The sequence below is a fragment of the Cupressus sempervirens genome, chromosome 11 (genome assembly GCF_028749045.1).
Source record: "Cupressus sempervirens isolate cs-2001-9-10 chromosome 11, ASM2874904v1, whole genome shotgun sequence".
NCBI lineage: Eukaryota > Viridiplantae > Streptophyta > Pinopsida > Cupressales > Cupressaceae > Cupressus > Cupressus sempervirens.
In genome coordinates this window covers 448,438,519-448,454,725 of record NC_143128.1, presented here as the reverse complement: position 1 = coordinate 448,454,725, position 16,207 = coordinate 448,438,519, and positions in this window count along the sequence as shown.

Below are 16,207 nucleotides of genomic sequence, written 5' to 3'. Positions count from 1 at the left end.
TAGATGTCAACAACAAATTTAGAGCAAGAAAACCGATTACTGTTGATGCTCGATAAACAAACAGAAATTGTTGTAACTCGATAAATGTAGAGTGTTAATTACTTTTGGCAGATCTTAAAACATTAATAGTAATTAACTTACAAGCATAAGAGAAATAATATGAACACATGAGACGCTAGGATTTAATGTGGAAACCAAATTTGGGAAAAACCACCAATGTAACTAGTTACTATTTTTCACTCCTCTGAAGTGAACCCTATTAGGAGCCAACCCTGTTAGAGGTTACAAAACACACTCTTAGGTGTGATCCTATTAGGGGATTTAATCACCCTACTAGGAGTGGCCTTGCAAGAGGTCTTAAAACAATTCGATGGAATTACCACCTTTGTTAGAGGATTTACAACTAGTTGTTAAACCAACTCTGTTAAGATTTTTTAGATCACTGATATAATGGTTAGAGAGTAACAATGAAATGACCTAATTGTGATGCAACTAAATTGTTGAATCCAGATCTCTTTTCTACTTAAACTTGATCCTTCTTGATTAAATATTATTTTTCTTCTCCACAAGGATACCTGCTTGTCCTTCAAGTTCAGTCCCTCTCTTTTCTTTTCAATTTGATCAACACACTTGCACACACACTAGAAATGTCAACTTGACCTTTTATTTATACCTTCTAGATTGTCAAGTCGACCCAAATTCAAATTAAAATAACCAAAATTCATCACCATAGTCATCTAGAATCAATCCATAAAGTAATTAAGCTTCATATGCCAAAACAAGAAAAATCCTTCGAAAGTCAACCCTGCTTAGTAGAAAGTAACTTTGGAATGATTCTCTGTGTTAACCAATAGTGGCTCAGTTAACATTGCAAACTTGTAGAAATCCTTTGGCAACTTAGTTAACTTGGTGAATACTAACTCTATCTAACTTTTCCTTTGTTAATTGAATGAGCTTGGTTAACACTCTTTTCTACCTTAATTCATTTGACACACGAGTGAGCTCGGTAGACACTATCATCTATTTAGAGTAAACCTGTGAATGTTTGATAGACAAGGAAAACTATCTTCACTAACCAAGTGAGCTCGGTAAGCACTTTTTGTCAACTGATATGACATTTGTGTAACATCAAAGACAACACATAATTAATCAATTGTATCCAACAATCTCCCTCTTTGGTATTGATGGCAACACAAGATGTCATAGCACAATGAAATTTTGAGAACAAGATTCTTTTGATAGAAAATTTCTCCCTCTTTGATTTTACACAAAAACTTCTTCTTTATGTTGTATTCTCCCTTTGCATACTTTCTTTTCAAACTTCTCCCTCTAAAAAATTTCAAAAAGATAGAGACATGACAGTAAACTTCTCCCTCTTTGACAACATATGCCAAAGACAACACATGCCAAATCTTTATCAATGTACCTTGAGTACTGATTCATATGCAATATTCTCTTGATTATGCTATATCAACTGATTGATCTTTTATCTTAGTTTATGTTGATTCATCACTAAACTTTATTTAAGGAGCTTCAAATAGGGGAATGACCCCTAGCTTACCTCTTAGATACAAGAATGCATTCTTAGGTAATGGCTTGGTGAATATGTCTACAATTTGTTCTTTTGAATGGACATATTCCAATATAATGTCTTTGTCATGTACCAATTCTCTAACAAAGTGATATTTTATAGCAATGTGATTTATTTTGGAATGCATCACTAGGTTCTTTGATATGTTAATTGCACTAGCGTTATCGCAATACATGACTACTAGCTCTTTGATTTCAACCTTCATTCCTACCAACAATTATTTGAACCAAACAATGTTAGAACAATTCACTATTGCTACTACATACTCTACTTCTACTATGGATTAGGATGTACAGTTTTGCTTCTTGCTTGTCCAAGATACCAACCTTTTTCCAAGAAATAAAGCTCCACCACTTGTGTTTTTTCTATCACCAAGATTTCTTGCCCAGTCAGCATTAGTGAATACCTTTAGGTCTAGGTTTCTTGCTAGTTTGTACCATAAGCCATAGTCCTCAGTACCTTTAAGATATTTCAAAATTCTTTTGATTGCCATAATGTAATTTTCTCTAGGTTTAGCTGAGAATCTTGCCACTATTCCAACTGCTAAGGCAATATCAGGCCTTGTGTGAACTACATACTATAATTTTCCAATCATTGATCTATATAAGGTCTGATCTACTTCTTTGGAATCATCATCTTCGGTAAGCTTAAGTCCAGTACACATGGGGGTACCAACTAGTTTACAATATTCCATACCAAACTTCTTGAGTATCTATTTTACATACTTGGATTGGGTGATATAGATACCATTTTTGTTCTACTGAATCTACAATCCAACAAAGAATTTTATTTCACCAAACATGGACATCTCAAACTGTTTGTTCATTTTTTTTGTAAATGCTTTGCATAGATCATCAATTCCTGTAAATAAAGTGTCATCCACAAATATATCTACCAACACAATTTTGTTATCTTGTCCCTCCTTGATGTATGGACTATTGTTATCATTTGTTCTCTAAAAACTAATTTGTATCAAGTAGTTATGTAATCTTTCATACTAGGCTCTAGGATCTTTTTTGAGACCATATAGTGCTTTGTGTAATTTGCAAACCATATCCCTTTTGTCAGGATCAACAAAACCTTTTTTCTATTTAATGTAGACTTCTTCATCAAGAATTCCATTTAAGAATGTAGATTTAACACCCATTTGATATACTTTGAATCCTCTATGAGTAGCATATGCAAGTAGGGTCCTAACACCTTCTAATCTTGCAATAGGAGAAAATTTCTCACCATAATCAATTCCTTCTTCTTGAAAATACCCTTTACACATTAATCTAGCTGTGTTTCTTGATACTTGTCCATATTCATTCATCTTATTTCTAAATACCCATTTTGTTCCAATCACATTTTTATCTTTAGGCCTAGGAACAAGAGTCCAAGTTTTGTTATTTTCTATTTGTTCTATTTCTTCATTCATTACCTCAATCCAAATTTCATTCTCTATAGCATCTTTAACACTCCTAGATTCAAAATCAACAAGTAAACATGTGCCTTTCAATTTTCTTCTTGTCATAGTACCTTCTGATTTATCTCCAATAATTTGATCAGGTGCATGATGCCTTCTAACATATTTAGCCAATATAGGTTCTTTACCTTTTGAATGAATTGCACTGTCTTCATTTTGAATTTCAACTTTAGGCTCGGGTTGTTTGGACTCAGTAGACATTGGCTCAATAGCTTCAGAATGTGACTTGGGTCCTTGTGACTCAATTTGTGCTTCTTGCAACTTGGTAGTTGAGGAAGACTCAGGAGGTGAAGTCTCCTTATTGTTAGATATGCTTGGCAATGTATCAACTTTGAAGTAAATAAATCTTTTGTAATCTTTCGATTCCCTTTTGCTTTCTTCTTCAGTCTTTTTTGCAAACTCATCAATTCTCACATGTGCACTTTCTATGATTTTATGAGTAGACAAATTTAAACATTTGTATGCCTTACTTCTACAAGAATATCCTAAGAATATACCTTCATCACCTTTCACATCAAATTTTCCTTTTCTAGACTCTTTCAAGATATACCATTTACTACCAAATACTTTCAGGTAACTTAAATTGGGTTTGTAGCCATACCATAATTCATAGGGAGTTTTATGTGATTCCTTCAACTATAGTCAGTTCAAAGTATGAACTATAGTGTTGATGGCTTCCTTCCAGTATTTGATAGCAACATTCTTTTCAATCATTAGAGTCCTTGCACAATCTATGATGGATCTATTTCTTCTTTTAGCTATTCTATTTTTCTCAGGAGTACTAGGGGATGATACTTGCCTCTTGATTCCTCTTTCAATGCAAAAATTATTGAATTCATTAGAGATGAATTCACCACCTCTGTCTAATCTTAAGCATTTCAATCCTTTTCCTATTTCTTTTCCTACTCTTGCTAGATACCATTTGAATTTCTCAAATGCTTCTGATTTTTCTCTAAGATACATAACAGTCGTCATTCTAGAATAGTCATCAAAAAAAAGAATAAAAATTTTTCTACACTATAACTTTCTATTCCAATAGGTCCACACAAATTAGTATGCACAATTTCCAAGACATCTTCAAGTTGATAGTTTTTGCTCTTAAAACTAGTCTTTCCCATTTTGCCAATCTGACAATTTTGCATAATCCAACATCTAATTTTTTCAAACTAGGGATACCTCTTACTTTTTTAAATTTTATTTCCTTGATGATATTATCAAATTTTACATGACATACTCTTTTGTGCCATAACCAACTTTCTTCCATTTGAGAAATAAAATATGAGCAATCACCAATATCAAGATAAAATAGGTTACCTCTTGTTTGTTTGCCTAATCCAATCAGATTCCCTTTGTCATCTAACAATCTTGCCTTGCCATACATGAATTCTACTTTGAATCCAATGTTGATTAGTTGTGCTACACTTAGTAGGTTGTGTTTTAGTCCTTCAACCCAATAGGAATTGTCACGTACAAGTTCATTGGTTAATGAAATTCAGCCTTTCCCTTTTATGCAACAAGGTTCATTGTTTTCAAACCTTACACTACCTCCATCATAGTGTTCAAAGTGTTCAAATTTTGTTTTGTCTCTATTCATATGATGTGAATATCCACTATCTATGATTCATGTATCATTTTTACTAAAATGAGAGATAAGTCCCATCTGATCTTCTTCTTCATCAGATTCATCTTTTACAACAATGTATACTATCTCATTTTCACTATTATCAAAATCTTTAGCCATAAAACAAGTCTTCTTACCTTTGTCTTTGAAGGATTTGTAACTTTTGGATTCCTTCTTGCCTTTGTATTTGTGGCTCTTCTTCTCATCCTTTCTTTCTTTGTTTGGGTACCTAGCAGCAATATGACCAATTTCTTCACATGAAAAGTAGATTAAGGGAACTTTACCTTTGTACTTTACTCTACCTCTAGAATATTTCTTTGCAAGTAAAGCTTCAACAACTTCAAGACATTGTCAGAAATTTACTCTGTTTCTTCTTCACTTTATGATTAAATGTCTTTTATTTTATTGCCTTTCTATTTGAGTGAAAGTTTAGTTTCAAATACAAACTCAACATTTTTGGTAGCTGGAACATAATTATCAAAGTTATCTAGCTCAAAAGCTATCAATCTTCCTACTAAGGAATCCAAACTTAACTTGTGATTTGGATCACATCTCTTTTCTTGAATAGTAGATACTCTAATTGCATAGATAGGAAGCAATGTTCTAAGAACTTTACTTACAATAGTTTCTTCCTTGATTTCTCCTCTAGAAGCTCCGATTGCACTAACACTAGCTTTGATTCTTTCCACATATTTGGCAAAATTTTCATCTTCTCTCATTCTTATCTGATCAATCTATCCTCTAAGGTTTTCTACTTTGGCTCTCCTTACATTGTCATCACCACCGTAGATATCCTTTAGATTGTTCCACATATCAAAAGAAATTTTACAGTCTTTGATCTCATCAAATTCATCATAGCTGAGAGCATATGCAATATCAATCATCATGATGTTAGGGTTCTTTTTCTCAGCAAGACCTCCAATAGATAATGTACCAATAGGATTTTTCTATTCTTCATCAAGGTATTTGCAGCCTGAATCACTAATGGTGGCTAGATGAAGTCTCATGAGTTCCTTCCATGCTAAAAATTTATCTCTATTTAACTTTAGAATTTCTCTCTTGTAAGACATCCTGATCTTTAGCTTAGGTCTTTGAAAACTTTCCTAAAAGCACCAAAAGCTTTGATACCAATTGTTGGAAATATGGAAGGAGTAACTAAGAGGGAGATGAATCAATTACCACTAAAATAAATCCCAGATCCCTTAAATGTCAACAATAGTTTTAGACTGAGAAAACTAATTACTGCTAATGCTCGGTAAACAAATATAAATTGTTGTAACTCGGTAAATGGAGTGTTAATTACTTTTGGCAGATTTTAAAACATTAATAGTAATTAATTTGCAAGCATAAGAGAAATAATATGAACGCATGAGACACCAAGATTTAACATGGAAACCCAATTTGGGAAAAATGACCAATATAACTAATTACTATTTTTCACTCTTCTAAAGTGAGCCTTATTAGGAGCCAACCCTATTAGAGGTTACAAAATACATTGTTAGGTGTGACCCTGATAGGGGATTTAATCACCCTACTAGGAGTGGCCTTGCAAGAGGTCTTAAAATAATTCAATGGAATTGCCACCTTGTTAGAGGATTTACAATTGGCTATTAAACCAACTCTGTTAAGAGATTTAGATCACTGCTACAATGGTTAGAGAGTAACAATGAAATGACTTGATTGTGATCCTTCTTGATTGAATATTGCTTTTCTACTCCATAAGGATATTTTCTTGTCCTTCAAGTTTTCTCCCTCTCTTTTCTTTTCAATTCAATCAACACACTTACACACATAATAGAAATCTCAACTTGACCTTTTATTTATACCTTCTAGATTGTCAAGTTAGCCCAAATTCAAATTACAATAACCAAAATCATCACCATAGTCGACTAGTATCAATCCATAAAGTAATTAAGCTTCATATGCCAAAACAAGAAAAATCCTTTGAAAGTTTACCTTGCTAGGTAGAAAGTAACTTTGGAACAATTCTATATGTTAACCAACAGAGGCTTGGCTAACACTACGAACTTGCAGAAATCCTTTGGCAACCAAGTGAACTCGATGAATACTAACTCTATCCAACTTTTCCTTCATTAACTGAGCAAGCACGATTAACACTCTTTTCTACCTTGATTCCTTTGATGCCTGAGTGAGCTTGGTAGACACTATCATTTGTTTAGAGTAAAATTGTGAATGCTTGGTAGATAAGGAAAATTATCTTCACTGACCAAGTGAGCTCAGTAAGAACTATTTGTCAACTAATATGACATTTGTGTAACATGAAAGATAACACATAATTAATCAATTGTATCCAAAAATGATGTTACCTCATCTTCCTTAGATGTGTTTGAACTTTTTCTTGAGGATTTTAATGGTGTAGCTTCTATGCTCAGCCTCTAAAGAGCTTGACTAGGAGGAGGAGCTGATTCTAGTAATAGTGTTAGTACTTGTATTGCTAATTGGTCATCTACCTTTGTTGTCAAACTTGACTCTTTAATCTAGTCTTTCTTTTTCTCTATATTACTAGTAATGCCTTGATTTTGTGTTGTACGCATAGGAGTGACATCCTAACTTTTTTGAACTTGAGCTCCATCTTGCTAAACTAATGTAATATCATCCTTCTACTCACTAGATGTTTCAACTTTTTCATTTGTCTTTACAAGTTCATCTCTAATGATTGGAGCACTTTGTACTGTTTTACTATCAATGGATATTACTTTCTCCTTTGTATGACACGCCACAATAGGTAATGGTGTTTGTACCATGGTAGATTAAGGAAGGGGTGTAGATGTTTCTAGTGTTTTTGTTTCCTCCCCTACATATGCCTTTTTTGCTTCCTCAATCTCATCAACACTTACCAGGACAAGATTCTCACATAGTGTAGCCTATGTAGTGGATCTTATCAAAATATTCTTCAAGTCTTTCTCTAAAAGGGGACTAATATTTTGAGTGATAGTCTTAGAAACATCCTTAATCTTAATAGTGTCAATAATTGCACTTGTCTCCTATTGAGGACTGGCACTCATCACTTGTGTATCTAGTACACTCTATTCTATTTACTTCTTATCTATGGCTAGTGTCCCCCCCTCAATTGTATCTTTTTTAGTGTCTTCTTCTTTTTCTTCTTATTTTTCCTCACCTACTTCAATAGGTGTTTTCACAGCTTCCTCAGATGTTCAGAGTCCATTTATCAACTTCCACATTTGTTTGGACTTCAACACAACATCTTCAATGTCATTTTTCAATGTACTAAATGCCCTATAATTTGAAATAAATCTTCCAGTATATCTCTTAATGGCTTTTTTTATAGTAGCCTTACTCAATTCTAGCATTACCTATGCAAGTGTTGTCTCTGCATTTGTCTTTCAATATCCAAACAATAGTGCCACTTCTGCTCAACTCTATCATACAAACTTGTGGGTATGAAGTTTGAAATTTTAAGAGGAGCCTTTTTAAATATTTCCATCATGGCATATACTACCTCTTCAACTTGATTCTTTTCAATCTTCTCAAAATTATTAAACTCAATGTGCGAGAGTCCAGATAAATCATTCTAATATTCTCACAAAGATTATCTAAATCTAACAAAGAACTATGACTTACCACTTGAAACTAGTTGTTGTCATCAGATTCAACTGGGGAAACATATTCTCTCCTCGGTCTCTTTTGAGACTCTTCACCCTTGCTAGCTTGACTAGCTCTCCTTTCCTTTGGCTTGGCTACTTCCTTAGCCTTTTTTTTAGTGGCTCTTGTGCTAGCCCTTGTTTTAGGTACTATAGGCTAAGTAGGTTTTGCAACCTTCTTTGATTTTCTCACTATTGGAGCTTTATCTTTTCTTTTCTTCTTTTCAGTAGCTGTAGGTGCTTCACAAGCTTCTTCTGCCTTGGGACCTTCTACAATTTCTACTTCCTCTTCTTATTGGTCTTCTCCTTGACCTTGGGTGATGGCAAGTCGTGCTTGGATAGGTGCATTCTCTTCTTCTTCATCGTCATCTTCTTCTTCTTCTACCCCTTCACTAAGTTCCTCTTTCAGTCTCTTCACCATCTTATTCTTCTTCCTAATGACGGAACCATTTTTCAAGTCCATGGTGATTTTTGACTTAGCCACATCATAGTTCCCAAAAGTTGTAGCCTCCTTGTCCACTTATACAAATAATTTTGTGATTACTATAGAGGCTTCATCAACATTGATTTCATATCTCAATGGTCTTAACCATCTAACTCTAGGAGCTATTGCCTGGACATATGTAAAGTCAATGTTAACTAGAAAACAAACATTTTCAAAATGTTTCTCCACTAGTGAAACTGGTATCCTCAATCTTTTCTTCATTGACTACTTGAAGTCTTCAAAGTATCTTGTCATAGCTGGCTCAAAATTATCACGTAGTTGCTCCATGAATTCACCTATTTTTACTACAATAGGTATGTTTACCTTCCATGCAACTTTACTAAAAGTAGGAAATGTATTCTATACATAAAATAATATAAATACAAGAATAGATCAAAAATTTCATTGTGCACTTTTGGTCTTCCTTATGGCTCCCAAATTCTTAGCCAATTGTTGCAATTGCAACTCAACAAGATCATAAGTATGATCTTTCTTCACTATATTGTATCTCATGTCAATTGCAATACATGGTACACTGTTGAGTCTACTAGATTGCTAGAACTTGTGTGCTATAATCCTTACTACAAAAGTAATTAAGGGATTTGTCATTTTATCTATTGTCATCCCCTATTTATTCCATACAGACCCTGTATTCCTTTCAATTACCTCTTTTGCTTCACTTCTCACTATCTTGGGCTGATCTAGGGTTGGATACCCTATAACTCTATGCACAATCTTCTTGGTTATTTTCACCGGTCCATTCTCTAACCATATAGAATTGTCATGTATTCTGCTCAAAACTATCTTTAGCCATTCTATCTTCAAGATGTTGGGGAAATCTAAGGTGCAAGTTAACCCTTTCTTCTCAACAATTTTGTATTCCTCCTTCAATGCTCCATTTTCACACAATTTCCCATATGTCTCCCTAATCTCCATGTCTCCTATTCTTCCAACCTTACATGTATAGTAGTATCTAACATCTTGAATCATTAAAACTCATGGTGGTATCATTTTTTATAAGGAAAATAGGTTTTACAGGGATCCTAAAACCCAAGAGTTAAAACACATCATAAGGCCAATAACAAGCAGTAAGAACGTAGCCAGTAAAAGAAGGTAAACCAAAGGGCTAGTTCAACAAACATACAAAAACCCAAAGGTTGATAATAAGCAAATATAGCCTAGCCAAAAAATGAAGGTCAACCTAAAGGCTAGTACAATAGACTAATAAACCAACTAGACAAAAAAACTACAACAATCTTTCATTCCAAAAGACAGGAAAAGAAAAACCATTGTTATTCCTCTATCTTTCTCTCCAACTCTTGCATCATTTCTACTACTTCATAGGCTTTGTTAATCTCCTTAGCCACCTAGTCCTACTTCTTCTAACTATCCCATGCCATGATACTAAAGGTAATGTTAGTAGTCACTTCCTCTTCCATCCTAGCTCTTTCTCTATCCTTCTCCTCATTTTTGTCTAGAAGAACCCTTGTTTTCAACATTCCAATAAGGGATGAGATATTATCATTGATAGAGGTCAGAATGGTAAGCATCTGATTTTCCAGATTATGGTTGTAATTTTTCAAATTTAGGATTCTCTTCTCAACCAAACTAAGTCAATCCCCCTGATCATTGAAATCCCCACAATCTAGCATCTTCCTTTTCTATTTTAGCTGGCATATTTTTTCTCTGAACTCCTCCAACTCATGGTGGTATCATTAATAATGCATCAGATAGATATTGTTTATAAGATATGTCTTGAATAGCTCTAAAATTTGATTGTTTAATCTCATTGATTATCAATTACACATTCAAAACTTCCTTTCCCTCTACAACCTTGGCTACTAAAGAACTAGATGCCATCTCATAAAACTAGGTTTTGCAAAAACCTAAACTACATAGCTTAGCACATGATAAATAACTTTTCAATTCTACTAAGATGGTATCGAACAATTGTTAAATCCATTTGCAAATGCTTGAGACAATTTCTCTAGTTTTCCTTTAGCTCTTTGTGCTCTCCTTCAAATTTGAATCATGTCAAATGAGTAGAAATTGATCATATAGACCCCAAAACATTGTAATTAATGCTTAGTGCTTACATATTTGCAAGCTTAGCTTCAATAGAGATTTTGATTCACTTGGCTTCCATGAAGTTTCCTCTTAGCAACCACTATGAGCTCGATCAACACTAACAACTTTGATAGCTTGGAATCAACTAACATTTTACTTAGCAACCATAGTGAAATTTTTCATGCTCAAAACTAACAAAACTTAAAGATTTATTCTTGATTCTTAACAACACTTTGCATCTTTATTCATGCATACACAATATTTTTAGAACTAAATCCTTGGAACTGATGTGTAGTATTTCTTTTTAAATATCAATCCCACTTACCTCTTGATTTCTTAATTTGAGGAAGTGTGATCACCTGATCCATTTGGTGAAGCAATCCCATCTACACTTGATGTGTTGCAATCTTCATTTCTCTTCCATGTCGTGCTCACTTCGTCTCTGACATTCTCAACATCTTTGTTTCCTTTGCCTTTGTTGAACTCACTACTTAGTGCCTTTGAACTTGTTGGACAATCCCTTCTTATATGACTAGTCTTCAAATAGCTAAAACATGTGGTTTGACTCAACCATCTACTATAGTCACTTCTAAAATGTGATCTGATGCAAATTTTAGCAACATGTCCATACTCTTGATAGTAGTGACAACTATATTATAATCCCAATTATAGGAGTTTTCATTGTGCTTTACCTTTGTCTACTTGTTTGATGACCATTTAGGCTTGGATCTACACTCACATGTTCTATGTCCATACTTTTGACACTTATAGTAGTATCCTTCAAATCTTTGTGTGCTTGTGGTCTTGGTTTTGCATTCATGTGCCTGATGTCCTTATTTATTGCATTTGTGATAATGACCCATGAACTTCTGCTTAGGATTCTAATTTGCATTCTTGCTCTTGCAAACATTAGCAGTATGACCTATTTTATGATGATTATGACAAGGAGGTTTAGAGTTCTTACCTTTGTTACTTCTTTCTTCACCACTTTTGGATGATTTTCCTTCTTTGGTATTAGTGTAACCCAATCCAGAAGTTGCACTATTGGGACTAGAGGATCTCATCAATTGTTCAAAATATTTGATGGCTTCACTAGCTTTGCTAAAACTATCAGCAGAGTCTTTTTCTCTTTTTAGATCATTTCTTAGTTTTTCATTCTACAACTTTAGTGTTGTGATCTCAATATCCTTTGTATTTAGTTCGTGATTCACAATCATCATTTGACCCAAAGTTTCCAATTATATGTTAGCAATCCTGATTACCTCTGATGTGTTCTCTTCTAGTCTATTGGTCAAAATCCTTTTGTCATCTTCAACAATAACTTTTTCCTCTTAAGCTTTATTTTTCTACTCAGTCACCTCACATAGTAATACCAATTGGACTTCTTGTTCTCTTTTGATATTTTTGACCTCTTCAGTTAGGGTTCTATTAGTTTCCATCAGATCTACAACTACTACATTAAATTCATTTGTGTTTCCCATTAGTAAACAATTTAGTAGTGTCAATCTCTTGGTATTGTGTTTCATTCTCTTCAATAGCAATTTCCTTCCTTCTCTTTAGTGATATATTCAAATCATGTATTGCTTCACTTAGTTGACATAGAGAAAGTTATATTTCAATCTTCTAGTTCTCAATAGTCTTTCCCGATATGTAGACTTCCATTTCTAAGATCTTTCCTCAAAGTTGCAAAGCTCTACTTTCTAGAGAACTCAACTCTAATACCAATTGTTGGAAATATAATAGGGAAGTAAACTCTAAGAGGGGGTTGAATTAGCACTTAAAACTTTCAACCTCTAAAACTATTCACCACACATCCATCTCACAATCTATGCATATAAACTGAAAATACCAAATTAAGCATATACAACCATAGCATGAAAGTAAAATATTCAACACATGTATGACACAAGATATTTAGTTACCTAGAAACCCTCCAAGAAGAAGGTAAAATTTGGGTGGGGATGACACCCACAAATCTTCACTACTATAGTAATAAAGTGTATCCAATTAAGGTTACAATTTTTGACCATGAAACATGATCTACCCTATGAAAGGTCTACCCTGTTAAAGTCTTATGAGATCATTAGATCTTACCCTATTAAAGGATTTAAAAACCCTGCTAAAAGTATGTTTAGTAAAAGGACTAACTTATAATGAATTAAGCACCATATTAAAGGATTTACAGTAGCCTGTTAAGAAATTTAATCGATTCACCTGTTAAAATGTCTTAGCAATGATCCTTCTATTAGCACTCATTTTTCTTGTTGTCAGATCACCTCTATATTGATGTGTACTTGATCATTTTTAATTAGATGTATCTATGTTTTCCTTTGATTCATTTCCTCTATTCTCCTTTAATCAATTATGCAATGTAACTCAATTCATAAAACATTAATCACCATGAATTCTCTATTTACACATGCAAACTCTCTTCAATTCTCCTTAACATTTATTAAAAAGTTTAGGTTTTGTCTTCCTTTAGAAGACCTAAGTGACTTAGGGTTAGATATGAATCAACGATAGTAATTCACCCATATTGCCTCTTAAGCCTTCCCTTTTTTTTTATTGGATGCATGCAATGCATAGGGATTCACAATTAAGATTTATCTTTATCAACAAAGATCATAAAATAATACTTAAGTCATCTCAAAAATGGTTTACATAGTAGTTTTTCCTAATATAAACAACTATGTCAAAACTATATTACTTAGCATATGAATTCCATAGTGCTCGACACTTGAATCACTTGACACATACTTTCTGCTCAGCATCTAAGTGACTTGGCACTTGAGTGGCTCGATACTCACTATTTACTCGACATGTTGTATCTTATATGTTATGCTTGGCATATATTACTTGTTTGACATGAACTAAGTAAATGAATTGTAATGACTTAAGTGTATAGACAATCATTTGTCAAAACTAATCTAAGATCAATAATAGTTGAGTTTATGAATAGGTCAAAATGGGTAAATGATAAGGATTAATGAGCTTGAATATTTAATTCATGAACTAAGTTTATTAAGTGATCTAAGGAGAGGATTTAATGAGAAGCTTCAAGAAAGGAGAAGAATGTGAAAGCTATGGACAGATTCAATGAATCTAATCTAACCCTAAGATCTACATTGATGTTTAAGTGGCAAAAGATCAAATATGTCTATTTAAGGAGGTACAAGAGGTTTTTTATGTTATTTTTTGGACTAAAAAATTTGTGGAGAACCTATGAAGAACAAAGTAACAAAAGAAAGTATGAAGGTGGTAAAGAGTGGGTTGTTTGAAGGTTTTTCAAGAAATTCAATGATGGAGAATGTGATGAAGTTTAGTCAATGAACAAGGAATGAGTTGAATGGAGATATAAATTTGGAAAGTGAGTTTTATTTTATCAGATCAAACCTAGATGTTACTTTCTAACCATTGTGGTAGTAAAATCATTTAATCAAAGTTGACCTAATTATCATATTATAAATCTTTTAATCAATGTGACATTCTAATGGAATTGTCTAAATACCTCTAATAAGACCCTCCTAACAAGGTGATCAATTTTGAAATTAAGGTCAATTTGTCTATTAATGACTCAAACTTGGTCAATATATAGTTTCTACTAAGCTTCAAAACCTATGAACAATTCATCCCAACTATATCAATGTCTATCAAGTTGTTTAGTGCAAGTGATGGAAACTCTAGCTCCATAGTGTCAACAAAGTTACATAGTTTTAACAAAGTTCTTTAGTGATAACAATGTTCTCTAGTGTCTACCAAGATTGTAGTCTTAGTAATGTAAATCTAGTATTGATTGAGCCATGGAGTGTCAACTGAGTGATTCAACATATGCCAAGTTTTGCAATGTTCACCAAGAAACACAGTGCTAACTGAGTTCTAGCTACTTGGAAGTGATCGATATGAACCAAGCCTCTTCATCAATTGAGTGCCAGATGATGTTGAGTGTTGATAGTGGTTTTCAAGTATCAAAACATCATCGACTTTGTCTTTAGAACCTAAGTTATAGCAGTTGGGTTGACTTTGTGGATTTTGGTAAAAAATATCTTGTAGCTGACTCTAGTAAGTTGTGATTTAGATTGGTATATCTGTAATGCATTTTATCATATATGTGTGAGGCCTCACTTGGACCATCATGGTATAGATGACACATTTGTATCGTGATACTTCTAATTCAACATTTTGGTACACTTTTGAGACTATAAGGTTTTATCATTCTAATGTATGCATTTCGATGACCCGCACATTAGGACCTAATTGATTAAATTAATGATTTCCATTTCATGTTCTAAATCATTTCAATTAGAAATTTTGAATTTTGAAGAAATGGCAATGCTACTTTCTTTGTAGATATTCAAGATTTTGATATTCGAGACTTAGAAGGAAAATGTTTTATTTGAGTAGTGTTTGTAATTATAAAATGTACTAAGGACTTGATTTTGTGTGTATGTAATGATCAAACATATTTTAAAACTATATTCTCCACTTAGGTTTATGTGTGTATTATGAACATTTATCTTAATTGATTTATCTCCAAATGAATGTTTTGGGAAATGGCAATTGAACCCATACTATGATGATGAGATGCCATAATTCAAATTAGATTTTAGGTACTCTATAGTCATTTTTGGATACATATGAGTTCATGGGGGAGTTTCCTTAGAAAGGTGTTAATTTATACCATTATGGAAGCTATGAATTAATAATATAAAGATGGTAACCAAATGCTAAATTTTCCTAGATAATGTTTACTTGTATGAATATGCATATGGTTACTTGGGCAAGAAAGAATCATTACAAATTATATATGGAAATTCCATTAGATAGAGAAGTGTTTGCAAGGTAGGAATATTGGATGGTAATAAAATTCTAGTGTTTATTATTCAAAGTATATTGGAAACATAGGATGTAGTTCTTTCACTTGATGATTGAATTTGAACATATGTTGACATCATTATGTTGCATCCTAGCTAGTTAAGTGTTTCTATGAGTTATCCTCCTAACTCTATTATGATTTACCTCTCAATGATGATTGACTATTTTAAGTAATTTTGTGAGGGATAATTGATCTAAAAGGATAAAATATGGCGCAAGGCCTCACTTTGATCCCATAATAGCACTTGACACACTTTTATATCAAACTCGCTTTGTTGATAAATCATATTGATGACTAATGGATTTGACTACTATGATAGGAATGGATATTGTAGGATGTAATGTTTTTACATGTTGATTTATGATTTAAATGTAGATAAATGATAATTTGTTAATTATGATTCAATGTAATATGAAGATAAATGTTAATCTGATCATGATGATTTAATATGATACACAGACAGATGTTGATTTGATTTTG